This window comes from Neodiprion pinetum, chromosome 7 (genome assembly GCF_021155775.2).
Source record: "Neodiprion pinetum isolate iyNeoPine1 chromosome 7, iyNeoPine1.2, whole genome shotgun sequence".
Lineage (NCBI taxonomy): Eukaryota > Metazoa > Arthropoda > Insecta > Hymenoptera > Diprionidae > Neodiprion > Neodiprion pinetum.
Window position 1 is genome coordinate 5,189,446 of NC_060238.1, and position 21,649 is coordinate 5,211,094.

Below are 21,649 nucleotides of genomic sequence, written 5' to 3' on the forward strand. Positions count from 1 at the left end.
GTGTAAAGACACGATTTACCGAAGCGATTTTCAACCGACGTGACCTACTCCAAAATGAGATCGATTCTCACGGGGCAACGGCTGCAGGTTGTATGATAATTCGATTAAAGTAAGAAGCAAGCAAGAAGACTGTATAACAGTTTGAATTTCCCACCGCGTATCGCGAGCCAAAAATAGAAGGGAGTTCTTCAAGTTCGAGGTCGCGGCTTCACGTGATCACGGGTGATTCCCAAGTATAAACTGCGAAGTAACTTTCTATATAAAAGGGGCGCCTAAGAGTTCACGCAGCCTGCTGAGTGCTTTCTGACAATAAAATTTTATAACTTTTTTTTACAACTTTTTAGTAAAAACTGTTTGGCATACTTTGCGAGGCTTCATAAAGAATTCCAGTTTTCGATCTTCGATCGAACGATACACCTGAGAGAAATTTCTAGTTCCGGTTAACGCTGAGTTCTTGACTATTTTCATTTTTTACCACAGTCGAAAAATATTGTTCTAGGTAGAAAATGAAAATTAGTTTTCTAGCCGTTACCGGAAAGTCCAGTATCCGTTGCTATTCTTTCTCATTACGATCGCTGTTGCTATATTTTCTTGCAACTGTTGCGAAAATTTAATGCTTGTGTAAGAATAAATTGACGTTAAAGCCTTATTTAACTAATAAAGTACAGTAAACCGAACACACTGATTTTGCGTTGCAATTAGCAAAAAAGGATCGACAATGTAACTTTGCCAATCGGTTTGAAATATTCTTCAAGAATAACTTCGAACCAGGTGTTTCAACACTTTTGTCGATGGACGTATAAGACAGTTGTGATAAGATCTTGTGAAATAAAACATTTGACGCAAGATATGAAAAGTTGACTTGAGAGTACCTCTGAAATCGTTTAAACAAATCTAGTCGAAAAATTCATACCAGCGTGCAAAATTGCACGGGAAACTCTGTAGCTGATTTCCCGTAAGAACTTCGTTTTTCAACTCAGTGAACGTGAAATATCTTGAACGAATCTTAAAATTTTTTTCCCAGCCCGGTCTGCTCCGTCTCTCATATTCACACTGTCTCGATTTTCATACATCAAAAGATTCCAATTACGAATAAAATATAAAGTCTGTCTGCGTTGAATACTTTGGTAAAAACCGTTTGTAACCATATCTTGAAATGTCCTTTGGAATATTGGTTGCAATCAAACGTCACTCGCGCGTGATTTTCTTTGACTCTTGAAATTGTACTTGGTTGCATATCGCGTCTCGCAGCGATTGTTCGTTTAAAAATAGAAGAAAACATCGGCTTCGTTCGTTCTTAAAGTAATAAAATTCGAAATAAGAGATCCGTTTTCCATCGTCAAAGAACTAGGGATAGATATACCAGCTCCCAGAGTCAGGTTCAGGTGTCACATTGATTCGCGATCAGGATAAACTCACCCCATCGAACGTCTCGTCAATCAAATTCCAATTTTCGAATACCTTCGATCAGGCCTCGAGTTTTTATGCCTGAGAAGAAAGCTACCGCATGTGATTTTTCATCCCTAGGCAATTGCAGTAGGAATGGCGTGACCGACGGTGATGTAAAGCGTTTATCATCCTTGCGGAACGTTCAGGGTCTTCGCTTAGCGTCCTCCGTTGCAAAGGTCATGCAAGAGATAACCGTCGAAACAGTTTCTCCGTTAAGGGAATACTCACGGCTTGGGAAATCAAGCCTCTAACCAACGATTATGAATAAAATATCATCGACTCTTTCGCCCGAAAGAGACCATATTCGAAATACCACTGCGTTGGATCGAGGAGACATACCAGCTGGGGAATCCTACGTTGAATTACTCTGCAACACGAGTGCTCCGTATTATCCACATGCAATTATGACGAGGATTTCCTCTCGAGCATTCCATTTCCATACTTTAAGAATTATACTAGCCACCAATCATCTCTGAGATACCTACCAGAAAAGGTAAAAGAAACTTGATATTCTTTCAGTCCTGACGACATGTTGTTAAAAGGAACCTGACCAGCAATGAATACCTACGTAGGATATCTAAGTAGAAACTCGATACTGCCATCCAATTATTCGAGCAGGAATCCAAACACGGTACTTTCAATGTCTGCATAGTTCACAATGTTGCATTTCCTTCTATGCTGCTACAGCTAATCACAAGTCTCGTTTAGAGTCTCTTCAAAGTCCAGCTCAACTTTTCAACCTTCGGAAAGACCATTGCACCGAATGGTCATGAAAAATGGTAGCGTTTTGAGTTTTGATCTTTCAAATTTTGACCATTCGGTGTAATGGTCTGTCCGAACTTTGACCCGCGTCCGTTAAATGAATGTCAGACGGTGTTATACTGACATCAGACAGTGTTGGGGTGACACTAAATTGTAGTGTACAGAAATCGAAACTACATTTTTCCAACCGTATATTAACTTTTCGAACTGTGACAGATCTTTTTTGGTATCAAAGACCGATGATAAGAAGCATCCATAGATGTTAACGTTTCAGTACTTTGGTGCGAGAGCCTCCTCAGAACTGTGAAAATTTTATTAAACATGACTTACGTTATCCGTGATCCATTTGACAACAATCAAAAACAAAGAAAACTACTTTGGCCATCTGGCACAACAATTCTCAAGAACGAATAGGCGTTACAGATAAAATAAACAATTAAAAAACCAATGGTATACTTACTAGTTTTGACATAAAAGGACCATTTAAGGTCAATCGCTGAACCTACTATTGCATTCTTACATGTAAACAAAACCAACATCCTGAAGTTATGATCTTTGATCTTGGATACCAAGAAAAGTCTATCGTATAAATAAAGATGGTCGATCGATTCGTCCATATCTTCAAACTGTCATCGAATAACTAATACATGGCAATGGTTGACCTCTGGTACCCTTTCCAACGTTTTCAAAATTCAGAGACGTTTGAAAGTCGTCCAAGCCATTGAAGAGTCGGAAAATATGCAAACATTTCCGTGGTTACAGTGACGGTATTTCCATAAGATATGGATCAGCATCCCTTGCTGTGTGCCAAGTAGTGTTAATAAGAAATGGTCGGATACACTTCGTTGCATTCGCGTTTACTCCCGGTGGAATAGAGCAGGTACGTACCGCGATAACGTGTAGCCTCGACAGGTTGGTAAGAGGTTCGTAAAGTGTATCACGTCCAGAGGGAGGAGGTCGGCAGTGGAAGCTCCTGGAGCAGTTGGCGATACTTTGAAAAAGTCTTCGAGAAAGGCAATCGGTATTCGGAACTTAGTTTCCCCGTTCGAGTAGAGAAAGAACTTTGTGTGTCTGGTGCAACTGTTTCCAGGGTAACAAATTTAGGATTCAGTATTTTGTTTTTCTTGCAGAGTCATGTGACGCCCGCTTTCCTGATCTCCTTATAATTCCTCCGAAGCCCCAATGGTTCGATTCGTGAGTTTTCCCCTCAGGTTCGGGGTAACAAATGGCGGGGCAAACCTTTCGTCGACACCGTTTAAATTGCATGTAGATCGGACGCGTGGAGGAGAGTGACAATACCCTCGATCGTACATTAAACTTAATCTTGATGAATTACCAACTACTGGCCATAAACCATCCGGAGTCACGACGACGGAACTGTTGTTGGCGAGGAGGGGACGGTGTTGAGCTTAAAAACCCATTTTCACTATACCGAGAACCCTGGAGCCCTTTATAAAGAAGGAAGAAAACGCGGGTGTCGGAGATAAATTGAAGGTGATGGAGAGAAAAAAAAATGGTAAATTCCAGACTCCCGGGATACTTACGGTATTATTCGCAATTTTAGACGAGCTTGGGGAAAGTATAAATATTAAAAAAATATACATATATACATGTATATATTTACAAAGAAAAATTATGAACGCCGAGGCATCTTGAGACGGGTTTAATCGATACCGCGCGAATCTGTGCGGGTCGTAATTTTTCGTCAATTCAACTAGCCGATTGCATAATTGGCTTGATGCCTTTAGCCTGGCTCTAATTCAAAGATTAATGCGTTGCGCGGTCTGAATCGAGAATTGTATCGATAAAAAAAAGAAAAGAAAAAAGAAAAGAAAACAATCAAGACGAAGTTTTCGTACTCGGAATGTTCGAAGCGATTAAGCTTTGGTCTTTTTCATCTGATTACAATGTTTTTCGGCTCACTTTAGTCGTTGACAAAATTTCCACAAATTTTCTGAAAAAATTCAGAAACATGGGTTGCATCGTGCTAACACTAATCTAATTTTACTATTTCTCTCTTTCTCTCTGGAGATAAATATTTGTAAAATTTCTATCGCACAGTTACAGGAATGTTCTTTTATTTCTTCTCACTGTCATCAGTGGAGGTAAATAGATTGCTGAAGATTTTTCGAACAGTTCTTTATCGCTTCCTAACTTTTGATTCCGTCGGTCCGGTCGATTCGCCCTTGAAGCACAGCAGAAATCTTGGGAAATAAATCAGGCGTTTCCTGTTAACTCAGCCTCCGATTCATAAACAATTCAAATCTGAGACGGCCATGGTTTTTTTAAACCGCAACTCCATTCGTTCGATTCGTGCCTCGGCTTTCGATGAGGTAGACATTTTTTTTCGACCATTCGACATCGAAGAGATGAGAAAAATTCAAACGAGCAGAAAAATTATCGTCGAGTGTTTTTTACTCCCATTTTAATGGGGGTCAAGGGTCAAGTTAGCCCGGAGAATCCTCTTCCGTCCAAACGAGAAATAAATTCTGACGACGTTGTTTTACAGGCACAAATACGGTGACTACCGGATCATCCAAAATCCATGAAACGTCCATTGCTGCAGGGTTTTCAATGGGATTCGCGAACAATATGCTCCCTTTCCGAAATACCGGAAATTGAATTACCTACCATGCGGAGAGAGGAAATGGCGGTCCGGTCGTCAAGTTACGATGTAAAGAGAAGTCATTCAACAACTCGAGTCAAACACGCCGATTGTTTAAATTTGATCGCCACGATCGGCATAGTGCTAAAATTAATTGAGAATACTTCCCGCAACTACGTGCAGTTACATGTGCACTCGGAAAAATAATTTTATCACGGCGATGAAATTTCAGGAGTAATACACGTACGACTAAACATTATTTTCACACAAGCAAAAAGTTTTGTTGATTTTATAGCGGGCAGAATACAAAATGGTTTAGTAATGTCTGAGAAAAGGTATCGCACTAAAATTCTCGTAGATTCTGTTGCGATTGCGAAATCAAATCCACGCAGTGAAATCATTTTGTAAAGTTTGAAAACTGATCGTTTTGTTGTTGTAACTAAAAGAATTATCGTTTCATTGTAATTTACGCTGCACGAATTAAGCGCCGCATCAAACAAGGACGAAGAAATATGCGATTGTGAATCGACAGGGTGATTCAATTGTATCGGACCACGAATGATTTAGTTCTGCCGATTATGCTTCACCGATGCCTGGAACTCCTCCTAATAACTGCTCACCTTACTTCTCTCGCGAGAAAGGATTTTCAACGCGTCACGGAAAGTATTTTGCCACTTTAACAATAAATTATGTAAACTTACGATGCAACGTATTATTCGATGGCGGTAATCGATTTGTAGCTCTCGTAATTTCGAAGATTTGACTAATCTTTATCCACCGAATAAATTTAGCGAACTGTACGAAGCGATTTAGTTTAATTTACCAGAAGATATTCGATATTTTGATAATAACATGGAAAAAAGTAACACCTCATTAAATTGACTAAACAAAAATCTAGATTTCGTATTTATAAGTATATTTTATTCAATAATTTTTTTTTTTTTGCGTTTCTGAAACAATCGCTTCGTTAATTTTGGCATGTGGAACAAGATATTGTCTTCTCGCGAGAAAATTTTCTACAAAATGCGTCTAAGAATAGATTTTTTCTTAAAAAAAAAAAAAGGAAATATTTTATCTCCGAGCGTGATTTTACCGATGACGATTATTCATCTTGTCGCAGTTTCTATTTATATCTACGTTCACTGTTTTACCAGGGAATATTCCATGCTCGTTTTAGACATGAATTCGCAAAATCTGGCTGAAACAAGAAGAAGTTCGTCTCGATGGAAGAAAGACCGTATCCTCACGGGGATAGAAAGCTCAACACCGAAGCACTCGACATTATATTCCTGCGCTTCAGGGGAAAACTTTTCTTTATTTTTTTCTCCCTCTCCTCCCCCGTCCCTCCGCTCCGTGTTTTTTGTGGGTGTAGAAATCTCTCGCAGTGATTTTATACAAATGGTTTTCATTTCAGCTCGCAGTTGAAGATACCAGCGTGATTACATTTCGTCGGTTGGGAGAAGAATTAAAACCATTTCAAGGCCATTTCCGTTAACCGTTCGATGCCCGTATTGAAATAGTGTAATCGTCGAATTAAGCCCAACTCAGTTCCTTAATCAAGATGGCGAAAAGCCGGAAGTATGCTCACCGCTGAAGAAAGTCACTTCAAGGCGTCAATGCAAGAACTTCCGTAGTTCCGAGCTTCATTATTCTCGTTCAAACTTTCTCCGACGTTAAGGTTCGAGCATCCGAATAAGGTCTTTGCTTTCCATTCGCGTCGGCGGTAATATCCAACAGCGAAAAGCGTGTAGCTCATATCCCGCGAAGCCTGGAATTTTCCACTAGGGAATAACTTTTATATTTACGACTCTTGAGTGATTTTCAATATAACCGAAAGTCGAGTAGATCCAAATTATTCATACTACGACGTATTTTTAACGGATTTGGCAACGTCCTTTCGGTACAAAATGTCGAAAATATTGCGTCGTATGCTGAGAAAAATTTCATTGGTTACAGCAACTAGAAAAATTGAGTAAAACGGGTATCGTTAAAGAAAAAACTGTTTGAATATTGTTGGAATTACGAAAAACGAGGGACGCCTAACCATTTTGCGCTATCGTCGATCCTTTTTCGGTTATTGCAACGCAAAGTCAGTTTCTGAGGTTTACTCTACTTTTTTTAGTTAAACAAGGCTTTAACGTCAATTTATTCTTGCACGAGCGTTAAATTTTCGCAACGGTTGCAAGAAAATATAGCAACAGCGATCGTAAATGAGAAAGAATAGCAACGGATACTAGACTTTCCGGTAACGGCTAGAAAACTAATTTTCATTTTCTACCTGTAACTATATTTTGTCGATTGTGGTAAAAAATGAAAATAGTCAAGGACCGAGCGGTAACCGAAACTAAAAATTTCTCTCAGTGTATGCATAATTTTACCGATTTTATTCACGTAACCCAAAACTGTTTGGGTATACTAGGATTCGGATTTCGTTTTAAAGTTCGGATATCAGTTTGACTCGCTTCCAAGTGGACAGATGGCTGGATACCATTGAGAAAAAATGCCCGTTCGTTTGAAGTATCAACCTAAAACTCGGTCCTTGCAAAAGTTTTCCAGATGGTTCCCATGGGGGTAATCAGAATTGAAAATAAGCAAAAAAGTTGGGGAGAGAAAAAAATGGCAAAGATTCGACAGCCCGCAAAGTTTGATCGTCTGGGTCCATTCAAGTATCAGCTAACGCTAAAACAGGTGTGGACCGTTCTGAAAAACGTTATCAAATGTTAGCCTATAGTAGCAGGCATTTCAGTCAAGCATTAGCTAACATTAATTTAAATCAGTTATAAAATAGTATATTTTGTTGAAAAACTAAACTTTCAATTTCCCCATTAAAATATAAATTCGAAAATATTATTACACCAATACAAGAACGTAATTTTTTGCTTGAGAATAATTAAAATATTTTCCTTTTAAGGAGGTATTAATAATGCATTAATTGCTCAATAATAATATCTTAGCAAATATAATGTTTATTGCATGCATTCAAGAAGAAAGACAATATACAATGTATTTAATACTAAATAAACAATGTATTTAATACTAAATAAACAATGAATTCACGTTTTACTGAACATGTTAATGCGTATTAATAATTAATAGTCATTAATATTTCATGAGATAGGGATAAATTTATCAGGATGTGACTATAAATGCCATTTCTTTGCAATTTGCAGGTGATGAATCGATTTTCCAATAAACTTTTCGAAAAGCGTTAGCTAACGTTAAAAAACAGTTATGAGCAAAACAAGAAAACGTTGCCAACCGTCATCATCACGGGTGGGATGTAAAAATGAGCAAAAAATACATTAGCTAATGCTTGTGTAATGCTCTTGAAATCGTTCGAACAAACTTTTGAAAACAAGGCCAAGTTAACGAATAATCTTCGACTTACGTGGTTCGAATAATTCGATACAAGAAAAAAAAAGAAAAAGGTGATAGAATATTTGTAGATCGGTACGACAGAGCGGTTTTAAATGTACCGTGTCTACCCTTCGGACTAGAAACTCGGGAATACGTTGTTGGATTACTCGATGAACATTTTTTTACAACCCCTAAAAATATGGCCGAAGTTAAAGCTTGGGTTTAGCACGCATCGCAGTGCTCAATTTGGAAAGGTCCTAAAGTCGGCTGTCATGTCAGCTTATCGTCAGCGCCGAGACGTGCGCCTCTCACAGAGGGTCTGCATCTCGCCTCAACCATCTCACCTAAAGCGGATGACGAGCCGTGATCGATCAGCCCAATATGGCCCGAGTATAATGTCTTTGAAATTGGATTTCTCACACACGATGCTTTGATTCGTCTCGATTTTATTACCGAAAACACGATCGGCTCCGGCCGTTTGTACAAAAGTACAAAGACACGTCACACATCTGTATACTGTTTCAAATCGATATACAAATAACAAACTAAATTTTTCTCAGTGTAGCTAATTGTCGAATGATCTAACGCGCATGCGCTAAAATTCCAGCGCAAATTCAGTTGTTTTGTCAGGTTGACCAACCGTCGTAAGTTCGGATGCCAGGTAGCCGCGATGTATGTAACCTCAAAAATATTTACGGCATCTTTAATAGATGAAACATTTTTGTCGTTGGAACTGTTTTTGAAGATCGAATGAGCGGATTGCGAATGTTTTTATTCGTAAAATTTATTAATCGGGGGATGACCGAAGTTGAGCACAATTGCCAACGACAGCTGTAAAAATTTTTGAGGTTACGTACATCGCGGCGACCTGTCGTCCGAACTTGTGACGGTTGGTCAACCTGACAAAAAAACTGCTTTTGCTCTAGAATTTCAGCGCATGCGCGTTAGACCATTCATTCGACCGTTAGCTAACCACTCTGTGCATTAATACCCGATCCACATTTCCTATACACTATAAAATTAAAAATCAGTTTGCAATAATTTGGTTTTATCGATAGAAAGGATTGTCATCTGTTATTTCATCGAGATTATCGTATCAGTTGAAATTTGGGGTTTGCGATAAAGGTTTTTAAACTATTCGTTTCCACGATCGAAGAAATCAGCGCGACTTCCGGACACATAAAATGAGGGGAAAAACAGTGATCATTATACTCATACACGTGAAATAGATTCTCCTCTTTAATTTCCATACAGGAATAAGCTTTCAGCCTTGTGACATTGATGAACCGTACCTACTCGTTTTTCAGGTATTCGAGAAAATTTACGTCACATTGACGATCGGCTTGGTCATAGGAGCCTCAGTTTACTCCGGTGTATCAACGTCAAACGCAGACCGTGACTTGCAAAACGTATTAAATTGATATAATTTCATCATGAAATTTTTGCCAAGATTCTGGATATTCTCCGGACAACACGAGAAATCGCATTCAAATACACGCGAACGAATTAATCACACGAGTTGAAAGAACGAAAGAAGAAATAAAATAAAAAATATGCCAAATCCGGAAAATAAATGATAATGAAATTGCGTGGCAACTATGAAAATGACGAAAGTCAATCGCTCCGTTCACTTACAATAAAGACCTAACTTAAACTGAATCTAAATTATCCTGATATAATGATTGCTAATTATGCATACTAAATATTACTGCGCTGTTTTTTTTTTCTTTTTTTTTCAATACATACTACGAGACTCGATTAATTATTAAATTATAACAAAGGAAGGTACGTTAAATTCCATATTATATTGCATCCGTGGCTTGCATATTGATCCACTTATGATAAATATCGTTTATAATATGAAAGCGTACGTTTCAACCAAGCACGTATATAATGTATTATAAATAATGTGAAAATAAACTATCAGCATCGCGACAAGAATTTTCATCGCTTCTAATGACTTGTGTGTTCAAATTGTGACTTAATATAAATACATCACTTGATTCACGACGGTTTGCGATGAATTCAAAACCTCTGTGAAGTTGGCTAGTCGTAAAATTCTCGGGTACAGAATATGCGAGAATGAATATCGAGGGAATTATATTTCCTGCGTAACAGTTCCAGTCTTGATAAAATATCGATTCTATGCTTATACGATACACTAACACAGTTCGTATAGTTTGACTAAAATATTTCATCAAGCTGAATATATCGGGAAAAAAAGGGAAGGGCCTGAATCGATTTAGGTATCCTGTTTCCATCCATCCCCTTAAGGATAAATCGGGGGAACGTCTTGATCAAAAGTTAGCGTAAATCGAAAATAACTTTGCAAAAAGTTTTCATTATTTTTTTATACCTGCGCAAATGACAATATAATAACCACGAATGAAACAACATTCTCAATATGTACTAGAAACGAGTCTGAACTAGTCCGAATAATATAAGCTTACAAAATATCAAAAATTTCATTACTGATTTGGTTTTATATAATTAAAACGTCGAAAATGATAAGACTCTGGTCATTTTCATCGTATATAATATAAATGATATTTTTAGGCTTACTCTGATCACTGACCAGATGACCGTAAATTATCTGAAAGGAATTGTAAAAAATTTCACACTATAGTTTAGTTATAATCCGCAAATGGAATCCCTGACGAACATCGTTTCTTGTAACGTAGTTGTAAAAATATATTTTTATTCACTCTGGAGATATCTTATTTTGAAGAAAAAAAGCAAAAAAAAGAACAATTTTAAACGATCTCAAGAGATCTTTATTGTGAAGAAATTAAGTTCAAAAATACTAAATTCTGATTAAAAACGCCAGGGTTTTAATGATTTTTAAATTTTTAATTGTAAAACCTTTTATAAAACAGTCTACATCTTATCTTGTGTTATTCGTATTTACTCAGATTCGATCCCGTCATATCATTAAGATGTCTTTCCATCCGTTTTTACTACGACTAAAGCAATTTTTAAAACGGTTTTATCACTCTTCCTAACTTTTTACTCAGACTTCCCACCCCGATATATCCTTAATTTGATATTGCAGAACAACCTTAGGTGTAGCTTTTCAAGGCCAGGTGCCGACGTAAATTTTAGCATCCCCTTTCAGCGTATCCATTGAGCTGTGACATCGAGGAAAAAGACTGGCATAAATTGGAAATCGTACGCCTAAACCGGAGAGCACGCACAATAAGACACCTCGACTGGAAAGCGTGAGAAGCATTTTGGGCAAAGACGCAAAAAGAGAGAAAAAAAAAAAACAAACCACAATTCGCCACCATCTATGAGGATTCAGACCTACTTTTGGCGTAGTTCAAGTGTAGCGATGAGAAGAATCCCTGATAAAAATAACTTCTACGCCAATGTATAACAAAGTGGACTTCGTTGAAAATTGTATTATTTTGCATAGAAAATTACAAATTTCTACTAAGAATTATAAAAATATACAATTTTTTGTAAAAGATTGATTACAATTTCCGACACGGACAAGATGCGTTTTTTTTTTTTTTTTTACGTAGAAATTCGTACAATTTTGTTAAAAAAAAAGTACCAGCTTTGATAAAAAAAAAATTACAAAAATCTGCAATTTTCTATCGCAATTTCGAAAAAAGGCGACACAAATTTTTTTATTCCGCAGTATTGTAAGAATTTCATTGAAAAGTACAACATTTTATGAATTCCTGCGAAAAAGTTGGAATCATCGACAATGTTAGAATTCGATTCAGATCGATGAGATTACGAATACGTACAAGAAAGTACAAAATGCTATTTTTGAACCACCGTCAGACGTCGCATTTCTATGACAAGGAAAAGTTATTAGAGACAAGTTAAGTATCGGGAAGAATTCAGGTCTTCACTCAAAGAGTAATTTTCTCATCTTTTGAGTATAATCTATTCGAATTTAAATAATCCATCGTAGATTTTTGAACTCATTTTGTATCAATACGCGATTCTTATGAAAAACCTAAGGTTCGTGATTTGATTAAACCAGGAATTTTACGATATTCTACAACAAATTATAATTACTTCATCATATGATATGAGAAAAACGATCATACAAATGCAAGCTATTCTACAGGTATCTATAATATACGAAAATAATTTGTGCAAAAAAAGTACAATAGTTACTATATTTTTCGATTATGGTGAAAATTGAAAATATTTAAGGACTGAGCGGTAACCGAAACTAAAAATTTCTCTCAGTATAATCAATCGTAAAATCAAATTCGTAGTCACGCGTAGAAATCATTTCCACGACGGATAAGACTGGCCAATTTACAGGGTTGGTCCAAATTCGCATAATGATTTTCAGACTCGAATACCGCCTACGTGGAGAGAGCGAATAACGCCCACACTTCGGGTAAATATTATCATTTAAGGTTACTCGAGCAGCTGGGTCGAAGTTACCATTCATTATTAAGTTTGATGCGTGATCCTCATGCCTCAGTAGCAAATTCGACGCACATGCCAGATTCAATACTTCTACTTCGATGGTACCACAGGGTGAAAAGAAAGGGAGAGAGTGAGAGGAAATAAAACGGGAGTCAAGCCTCAGCATTAAAAGCTTTGTACTTTTCAGCAATTTTTAGTTTGAGACCTATCGCTGTGAGCGTGTTTTCTCCCCACTTTATAAAAGTTTACGTAGATAGAAAGACCAAAAACGAAAAGAAAAGAGAGAAAGAACAGCAAAGAATCAATTAGCCATGTTAGGAGTGAAATTTGATATAAGGATAATGCGTACAACAATATTTTCTTCGATTATATTCTTGTTTAACGAAACTCTCTCCAGATGAGATTAAACCGAACACTTTACAACGTAGGTACAAGAATGGAGGTCGCAAGGAATTGAAATATCAATTTACATCCCCTCTTTCCGTCTCACCCATTCCATCAATTTTCCTGTTCACCTAATGCACTGTGAAATTATAATATGTAATAACAAAGCTGGTTTCAGTTCACAATTCCGATCACGCGTCTGCGACACCTCAAGTTATTCTCATCGAGGTTTGACAGGCAAACATAATTCATCGGGAGCCCGATTTACGCCACAGCGGTTCATTTACCTATTAACTATTACTGAATTTTTCTACTTACTGTAACAAATGAAATTCTACTCAGTGTGAATAGATCTTTGCAAGTAACGAATTAATTATCGCACAAATAATTAGACGTTAGACCGCCTCGTTATAAAATAAATAACGCGCATCGATATTTGGTTCAACGACCTCTTCAACAGTGATTATACTGGGTACCATAACGACCCAGACAAGGCCGTGCAAGCACTCAAAACGTGAGACGCCTGTTTTCCACACACGATTTCCATTATTTGCAAGCGTTAAAATTTGCATCGCGGAACGAAAGTAACTTTGTTAGCATATATTACCTTGATCCTCACGCTATCCAGGCACTCGTACATCACCCAATCAATCTTCTACACCATGGCAGCCGTAGGATCTCTGATGTGGCCAGCAAGTAGCCGGAAACAAAGGCTGCCTGATCCACGTCTTACCTGGTGGTTTAATCTGGAATGGTTAAACGGCAGTTGAATCAAACACAAGTTTAACACCATCAGCATCGAATACCGGGAAATGAATTCTCTGTCTTGGTATTTCAATAGTCAAAGTAGCATGAATTTCGTATGAGATGTGTAATCGCAGTCAAGATTTAACAAACTGTTGGGTATATTTCACCGGTGAATATAAGTATAATAATAATAATAATAATAATAATAATAATAATGTAAGAGGCATCAACAGTTCTAAAGAAATATCAAATGGGTAGGAATGATACCGAGAAAGCGATAGAACTAAAATCGAATTCATTGTTGCGTCGCTTTTTGTGATACGCGTAGGTATATCGAGTGGTTGAAGAAAGTGACGCAATCTTGAAATGAAACTTGAAGCAATCGATTTGAGCTGACTGGTAATTGAATTCTATGTATATACATTTTCATTCAGAGTTATACTCGACGGTGAAATGAAAAAGTTGCGAAATATAGAACGTTGGCGAAGTTTCCTGAAACGAGTTTCGAACGTGAGTAAATATCCGGAACCTTAGCTACTTCGTATTTGGCATGTACCGAAGGTCTTCCAATTCGAAGAAAGTAGTTATAAACGCATATCACGATGAGCTTTAGCTTCAAGTCTTTCAAGATGAGAAAGTCTTGGAAGATACTGGTAAAGGATAGTAACGTTAAGCTTCTTCTACCAATGTGCAATTACGGTAGAAACGACAATCGGACAAAAAAGAATCACCCTCGTTTCGGCATCGAGTACCTTATAGTGTAGGTAAGATTCGTGTAAAACGCTGAGCCGAAGCCTGAATGAGAATAGGTTTCAGCAATGGACGTTTAATGTTATACCATTGCGAAAGAAGATACATCACCCAGAGTTCCATTTAGACGGACAGTGGCGTAGGTAGGTTTAATTGAAAACAAGGTGTCACTCGGTATAATATATCAGAGTTTCTAGGTCTTCGAGGTAAAATATGACCGTCCAAAAAACCGGACGAAAAAAGCATGACAAACTGTTAAGAAGACATCGTTACCAAGGTTTGGAGTGAAATAATAGCTGATTGAAACTGTCTGACTGGGGAAAAAAATTCAATGTATAAATTTCGGAACAAGGATGGAAGGCTGAAGACTTGGATCCATTCTCAGTATAGTTGGAACAAATCAAGTGACATCAGGTCGACACTGTGCAAGGTTTTGAAAATGAGTCGCCATTTTGACAGGCTGTAAACTTCATTCAGGGATTTGTCGTTAATCGAGCATAATTCGTGAAAACGCGGGTATATTTGCATTTTAGGTCAAATTCTGGAGAGGTAGGTACCGATAATGAGTGGTATTGAGAAACATTAGAGTGAGAAAATATAAAAACCAAGCAGTATCGATATAATTTCACTTGGGAAATACTGCTGAAATATCTGAATCTCACTTTAACATTTGCTGAATTCTTCTGGGATTCTCTAAATACCTTTTTCCGAGTTAGGCGGAGCTTTTTTCACTTCTGAATCTATTCAGACTTTTCCAAGAAATATTACACATACCATGCGTAACTTGGATTAACCAACATCGACTTAGTTGTGATATTTTACTACCGCGTCTTTATCCATCTTGGAATTTGGAAAAAAAGCATCTTCTTTACAAAACCAGTGTTTGCAGTTAACATCTCGTTGGATTTTGTAGCTTCGCTGAGCTATGTAACGTATTGTTGTAATTACTTAGGGTTCAATGTAATACAGGGGCGAGTTCTCTCTCTCTCTCTCTCTCTCTTTCCCTCCTTCTCACTTCGGTTGAAACGTCAATACGCATTGTTTGAATGACCCAGATTTCCAAGAAAGCAACAATGTAAACTCTGCAAGTAAAACCGAGACGCCTCCCGCACTTTGTAAGTGATATCGCTCTGCAAGTTCAACACGCAACCCAAGTTCTCGTTTAAGTAAACTGTTGTACAGAAGCCAGACCCATAATTGAAGTTATATACAAGCTCAAAACCTGATTAAAAGTGCTAAAAATATGAAATTTCAAACTTGGAATAATTAACGGTGTTCATTTTCACATTATCGTCTCATTTTTACAGTTTGTTTTTATTGTTCCGTTTTTTATTTCAAATTCAACTAGCAGTCAATTATTCAAACGATGAATCGGAATTTCTTTCAAATGCAGAACGTCGTGTTCAATACGGCGGTCAAAATTGAAAATTTATTCTTCTTACAATTAGTGCAAGTTTTGAAATTCAAAAACGAATAATTTTTGTTCTCGAAAAACACTTATTGCGCATATATTGTGCAACTCATTGAATCGATTCATTCGACTGATTTTACCGGAACTTTAAATTCTGGGGAAGATTGCAATTAATACAATATAAATTTCTGTGTAATCTTAAGCATATCATTTTCTAAATATTATCAAACCTTCAAAATAAATGTGCGTCAGCTTGACTTGTACAGTAAGATTCAAGTGGCGTGAGATTTTTCAACGCCTTAATTTGTCTCCGGAATTGCGAAAGCAATTTGTTCGAAAAAAATTGAACCGCAAATTTTCCAAACGTATCCGAATGAAATAAGTAATCGAATCGAGTACAGAGATCCAGCTTCCCACACTGCTATTCTCAATTCCTGCAAAGAACAACGCAGCAGACTTTTACGATTAAGCTTGAGCTGATCCAAGCGAAGCTCTTTTACGGTATAGAAGTAAAAGAAAAAGAAGAAGAAGAAGAAGAAGAACAAGAAAACGAAAAGGACATTTTAGTCATACATTATAATAAATTCCAAGTGGATACGAAAAGCGGGCAAATCCCAATATTATTTCACTCAGAAACAATGCGACTGTCTGGAAATGCAAATGTTTTTCATCTGAGCCATCGAGTGGCGTGACCACGTTCATCTCACGCCAATTCAGTGTGTAGACCTTACACCCAATGCACTTGAATTTTTCATCTCTTGATTTCAACACGTCCTGATGCTGCTCGTGTAATATTAAATAAAAGTGCGATCATTCTTTTCATGAAAAACTCCTGACTCAATCGCCACTTTGATTAGGTATGCGATTATATTTCACGAATGATAATCGATCATCATATTGCGAATCAATGAAGAAAACATTGAAAGACCAATTTGAATGTTCGAAAATTCTCGCATAAGCAATATAGAAAACTTTTGTTTGGAGTCGCGTTTTGGCCACGTTTCAGAGGCCATTTCTCAAGCTTCATCCACCTTCATCTCTCGGCAATTAATCAGGTTCCGTCAACTCACTGTCTGATCCTTTCAAGGTCCATTTCCACCCACACTCCGACGTATCAATTCCCATGTCTGAGTCCTATACCCATGTGTACGTCTAGCCCACTCCTATTCGGCATTTCGGAAGTCGATCTCACCAGAGACCAAATCAGTCTTAACAGTGGACAGCTGGTTAAGTTCAAACACATACGACCGTCCTAGCATCGTTTATTTACTTCCGTCCTGCGGCGCCCAAGCTGTTACTACTTTGTGACCCAAGGAGGTGAAGCGAAAATCAACTTTCCAGGTCGAGAGGCTATGGAAGTACATGACCAAAAGCCACGCAAATCTTCGTCTCATTATGCTTTTAGGAAACAAAGTCTCTCCAAGATGATAAATTTCAAAGTTCATTCCATTCTTTGGGGCCAGTTTTCGTCTCCAAACTTTCACCGATCATATCAAAAGCCTTTGTGTCAGAGCTCCGCACCTCCCATGGGAGAAGACTAACGCAACGAGCTGGCACTGGTCGACCAGAAAGAGGACCCAGCTTAATTTCCCTCCCATCACTGCAGACCTGCTCGAGAATATCCCGTATAGGTAGTAGCAGGAAACGGCCGTCTGTCTTGGGAATCGATAAACTGGCAAGTGCACCGTGATCGTCTCATTTCGACTTCCACATCATCTTCTTCTTCGCTGGTTTTTATACTCCCTCATAACATTCCTTCGGCAGTAGTTTCTTATCGATGTTCACAATTGCACTTCCAAAGATTTGATCGAACCGTTTACTTCCGTCATCCAAACTCTCTCTATTACTCTGTTTCACTCTCGCTCTCTACCTCTCCCTATCTCTCCGACTTTATTCGATGTTCAGTGACCGTGGGGCGTTTGATTTCCTTCACGTCGTCATTGGCAAATGCTCACTTTCACGCTTGTTTGCATCGATGATCGTGGCACGGTATCAATTCCTCCGCTTCGAGTATTTCATCTGCAGCCAACCTCTTCCTCATGGTCTTGAAACTTTCACCATTTCCATGACGTGTGTTCGTCCGTATGCACCAACCCCAAAATATATTTTCCCTCGCTCAGCCCTTGTCTTCAGAGATATCGAGAATCGCCATCGAGGCAGGGGACCAGAACGTTTTCCCTGTGCCTTCTGTTTTCGCATTTTTTATCACTATCATTCTTTATTCTGTTTTTTTTTCGTTTCACTTTTTCCCTTCCACTTTTCCTCGAGGACTGAGGATCAAGATTGGGAAAACTGTGCGGCTTGGAAAGCATTTCTTCCTCACCCTCTCGACGCCGTTGAAAAATTCCGTAGAAGTCAGAGGTCTTCCGGTCGGCCCTGACATCGTTCTCGGTTTCCTTATGGCCGCTCAGTTTTCTCCACGCAACGATTTTACAGCTTAAACCCTTTCTCCCCATCGCGCAAACTGCCCTTCGTCGTATTATCGAACGCCATTTGCCACCCTCGCGTAAAGGACAAACAATTCGCCGTCTGTTTATCCTCACTGAAAAAATATTGTACCAATCTAGGTCTGCTGGTGAGCTCGCGAACATTAGGATACACCTTTGTCCGTGGATCCAGGTTAACCACATTACGACGGTGTATGATCAGTAATTGCCCAGATCTAGTGGATGTCAAGTTGTGGCGTGAGGGTAACTCTCAGGTAATGACACGGCGCTAACGATCGCGTTCAACCAAGGTACCTTAGTTGGTAAGACAGGTGGCTTAGTTGATAAAACAGGTATCTTAATCGGTAAAACAGACGGCTTGATCGGTAAGACAGGTGGCTTAATTGGTCATATAGATGACTTTCTTTATCTTATTAACTCACTTGCCTCCGCTGTATCATGCAAACTAGTGCTGAACCAAGATATCCGGAGCAATAATTCCAGCTTCTTGGTTCAATGCATAGTTAGTATAAATTGTCGAATGTTGTCGTGTCTGAACTTCTCACGGAAACATGATGATACCATTATTCGTATCTTATATTTAGGGATATTGATCTCACTTCGAAGTCAGTGAGATAAAGCTGCAGGTTCCATAATTTGTTTTCTTTCGTTACTACGACGCATGTCTCGCGACTTTGTATTGTGTTACGAAATTGAACTCCTGTACCCGTTCGAGCTATAAGAATAACTCTGCAATTTTTCTCATCCATACGGTTACGCCGCGAGGCTGTTTTTCCATTTATCGAAGGGAAAATCCAACGAAGTCTTCTTCGTAAACAAAATACAGAGATATTTGGGGTAAAGTATAAGAGGCACTCCGACCAAGTTGAACGTCTTTAACCTCGTTCAATATCTGATTGATTTTTTCTTTCGATACGGCCAACATCAATGTCAGTAAAATGAATTCCGTTAATAACCTACTGCGGAAAACTTCAAATTCAGAACTATTGAACGGATATGGTATTCCGAGTGTCAAGTGACCACAAATCAAGGTTTCACAGCACGTATAGGTCTTACAATTTTAATGGTCTTGGCCGATATTCTTGAAGCCACAAGGTGCGTTGTTATTTCTTCCAACTTCTGCAGTGAAAAGGCTATACCTCCATCTCCTTTAAATTGGCGAGTCAGCAGATCGTGAATTATACGATAAGCAGGATAAAAGACTTCACTTGCCCCAAGTTCCAGAAACACTGACGAATAGCATTAAAATTATTACCAACCTTAAAGACTCGATCCGTAACGTTCATTCGAAGAATTCTTGTCTTTCGTTTCTTTATTCACGTTCTTGATATTTCACAATTCGCGTACATTGTGAGTGGAACAAAACTCATTGCGCTTCATCCATCTATGTTCAATCCCTCAATTTGAGACAAGAAAGTATAACAAACCTGCTAATATTCGATTGCACTTGATCAAATAAATTGAAAAGGTACACCTTACGTCCGACTGTGATAAAAAATTCTTTCAAATCAAAATTCACACAATTTCTCTGACCAATGGTTGACCATTTCTAACAGTAATGCTGTATCTTTGATATCGTCTCTTAAAAATCGTACAAACGGCATAATTTCTAACTAGACTATACAAGTTGAACTCCCTTATAACAATTTCCTCTGGATGTTGGCATTGAACCGTCCGTTTCGCCTCAGGCTGATCTCACGCATACACGCACAGGAAACGTTGCAGGTACGTTTACGCTTCATGGATGGTGTGCGTCAGACTCAAGAGTATTGTAAATAACAAATTCTGACGTCAATTTCTACAGCAGCGTGTCAACCGGGTGCAAGGCTGGTTAACCGCGGGGTGAGATCAACCACATTAGGTTGAACTTGGAGCCCGGCTGTATTTACCCTCTCTGGTTTTGAGGGAGGGCGCCGATTGGTAAACACGAAGCATACCACCCCACAAGTCAGATGAGCAATTTGTTGGCACAGTTTACGCCTGGCAAAGTTATTACGGCTTATAATAAATTCGGATTAGTTCTCTGCTAAGATTCCAAAACAATTTTGGAAAATGGAGAGTTTCGGATACCGGAACAGTGTTCAGATGGATATTTATTTCGTTTTCACAGCACGCAGCCAATGCAATTGGACGTACCACTTGAAGTTTGTAGAATTCCTAGGAAGCTTTGACAATTCAAGCTTGAAGCTTGAAGTATTTGAATCGTATTTATCTATTTATCCATTTTATCATTTCACGCAACGAGTATATTTCTGTGGTTCTCAACGTCTTAATCACATCGGAATTTCAGAGGCTTTCCCACAATTAACGCACACCCACGATTTTCTGATGAAATACACTTCGACGGATGAATGAAAGTAATAATAGCGTGAGTTAATTTTATTCCGTGAAATTTGTGGCGGCATAAATTGTGTTGGCCTAAAGTTGCAGGTTTCTCTTGGCTAAACGACGTTCAAAATTAAATCCTGCGTTACGATTTAACGCCTACATATTTACGTTGGTTAAGTTAGAAATAAATTTAGAATTTCGTTAAACGGTGCCTAAAACTTGGAAAAATTCAAGTTTGGCACGAGATGATTGAAAAAATGCTGATTTTAGATTAATTATCGACGTATTAATTCTTCGAACAAGCTGCTAAAAATTCTTTAATAGAACTCACCAAACCGTTGCGAAGAAAAAAGTCTCAAATCAGCAGGCTACGTACATAATTATACGTTATATATATATTTATATATATATATATATATATATATATAAACTTTTTTTGGATCGAATGTAGGAAAAAATTGTGTAACTTTTTCATTACTGGTGCGGTATCGAAAAAAGTTACGTTATATAAGGATTATAGTGAGAACTCTGTGAAGCTGTTACAAAACTCTTTCCAGAACTCATCTCGCTGCTTCATCCGGAAGAAATTCAACCGGCTAAGGAACTTTGGAATTGTGTAATATAATGTTTAAAAGTTTAAACTGTCTCATTCTGAATGTGATTGACAGTGAAAATTGTTTGGCCGCGAATCGATACAATTTGCATTAATTTTATTACAAAATAGCCTTACATTTTTTGGGGTAAAAAAATGTAAAGTATAGAAATTATAAACAAAATTTTCGTTTCAAATCGCTTCAAGATTATTAGAAATCTAACAGATTCTTTCGATTTCATTCTGCGATGAATGGTTTTATTTACATGATTACTTTAGACAAATTCACTGAAATCTGCCTAAAATGAATTTCAGGGAAATTTCACTCCGTACAATTATGAGAGATGAACCGGAATTCATGGAGAGAAAACCACGCCAACCGATTCAACGATGAACAACGACGAGAGTATGAAGCCTTT

At 38.0% G+C, this 21,649-nt stretch overlaps 1 protein-coding gene across 4 annotated transcripts in view; it reads right to left on the reverse strand.

Moving 5' to 3' along the window:
• Positions 1-21,649, reverse strand: part of Brd8 (Bromodomain containing 8) — a 94,795-nt gene that overhangs the window by 16,087 nt on the left and 57,059 nt on the right. For 3 of the 4 annotated variants that reach the window (XM_069138003.1, XM_069138004.1, XM_069138000.1), the window contains one exon: positions 13,563-13,701. The gene's annotated coding sequence lies outside the window, so the exon portion shown is untranslated. Of the gene's footprint in view, positions 1-6,404; positions 6,585-13,562; positions 13,702-21,649 lie in introns of all 4 variants that reach the window. The other variant, XM_069138001.1, reaches the window with a different exon arrangement.